Source organism: Salmo trutta, chromosome 33, assembly GCF_901001165.1.
Source record: "Salmo trutta chromosome 33, fSalTru1.1, whole genome shotgun sequence".
In the NCBI taxonomy this organism is placed as follows: domain Eukaryota; kingdom Metazoa; phylum Chordata; class Actinopteri; order Salmoniformes; family Salmonidae; genus Salmo; species Salmo trutta.
Window position 1 is genome coordinate 43,365,335 of NC_042989.1, and position 1,947 is coordinate 43,367,281.

Genomic DNA, 1,947 nt, shown 5'->3' on the forward strand with positions numbered 1-1,947 from the left:
TAGGAGGAGGACTGGACTTACTGCAGGGGGAATAGGAGGAGGACTGGACTTACTGCAGGGGGGAATAGGAGGAGGACTGGACTTACTGCAGGGGGGAATAGGAGGAGGACTGGACTTACTGCAGGGGGAATAGGAGGAGGACTGGACTTACTGCAGGGGGGAATAGGAGGAGGACTGGACTTACTGCAGGGGGAATAGGAGGAGGACTGGACTTACTGCAGGGGGGAATAGGAGGAGGACTGGACTTACTGCAGGGGGAATAGGAGGAGGACTGGACTTACTGCAGGGGAAAGAGGAGGAGGACTGGACTTACTGCAGGGGGGAATAGGAGGAGGACTGGACTTACTGCAGGGGGAATAGGAGGAGGACTGGACTTACTGCAGGGGAAAGAGGAGGAGGACTGGACTTACTGCAGGGGGAATTGGAAGAGGACTGGACTTACTGCAGGGGGAATAGGAAGAGGACTGGACTTACTGCAGGGGGGGAAATAGGAGGAGGACTGGACTTACTGCAGGGGAAATAGGAGGAGGACTGGACTTACTGCAGGGGGGATAGGAGGAGGACTGGACTTACTGCAGGGGGAATAGGAGGAGGACTGGACTTACTGCAGGGGGAATAGGAGGAGGACTGGACTTACTGCAGGGGGGAAATAGGAGGAGGACTGGACTTACTGCAAGGGGGATAGGAGGAGGACTGGACTTACTGCAGGGGAAAGAGGAGGAGGACTGGACTTACTGCAGGGGGGAAATAGGAAGAGGACTGGACTTACTGCAGGGGGAAATAGGAGGAGGACTGGACTTACTGCAGGGGGGGAAATAGGAGGAGGACTGGACTTACTGCAGGGGGGAATAGGAGGGGGACTGGACTTACTGCAGGGGGGAAATAGGAGGAGGACTGGACTTACTGCAGGGGGGAATAGGAGGAGGACTGGACTTACTGCAGGGGGAATAGGAGGAGGACTGGACTTACTGCAGGGGGAATAGGAGGAGGACTGGACTTACTGCAGGGGAAAGAGGAGGAGGACTGGACTTACTGCAGGGGAAAGAGGAGGAGGACTGGACTTACTGCAGGGGGGAAATAGGAGGAGGACTGGACTTACTGCAGGGGGGAATAGGAGGAGGACTGGACTTACTGCAGGGGGAATAGGAGGAGGACTGGACTTACTGCAGGGGGGAAATAGGAGGAGGACTGGACTTACTGCAGGGGGAATAGGAGGAGGACTGGACTTACTGCAGGGGGGGAAATAGGAGGAGGACTGGACTTACTGCAGGGGGAATAGGAGGAGGACTGGACTTACTGCAGGGGGGAAATAGGAGGAGGACTGGACTTACTGCAGGGGGGAATAGGAGGAGGACTGGACTTACTGCAGGGGGGAAATAGGAGGAGGACTGGACTTACTGCAGGGGGGAATAGGAGGAGGACTGGACTTACTGCAGGGGGGAAGAGGAGGAGGACTGGACTTACTGCAGGGGGAATAGGAGGAGGACTGAACTTACTGCAGGGGGGAAATAGGAGGACTGGACTTACTGCAGGGGGGAAATAGGAGGACTGGACTTACTGCAGGGGGAATAGGAGGAGGACTGGACTTACTGCAGGGGGAATAGGAGGAGGACTGGACTTACTGCAGGGGGGAATAGGAGGAGGACTGGACTTACTGCAGGGGGAATAGGAGGAGGACTGGACATACTGCAGGGGGGGAATAGGAGGAGGACTGGACTTACTGCAGGGGGGATAGGAGGAGGACTGGACTTACTGCAGGGGGAATAGGAGGAGGACTGGACTTACTGCAGGGGGAATAGGAGGAGGACTGGACTTACTGCAGGGGGGAATAGGAGGGGGACTGGACTTACTGCAGCAGGGAAATAGGAGGAGGACTGGACTTACTGCAGGGGGGGAATAGGAGGAGGACTGGACTTACTGCAGGGGGAATAGGAGGAGGACTGAAAG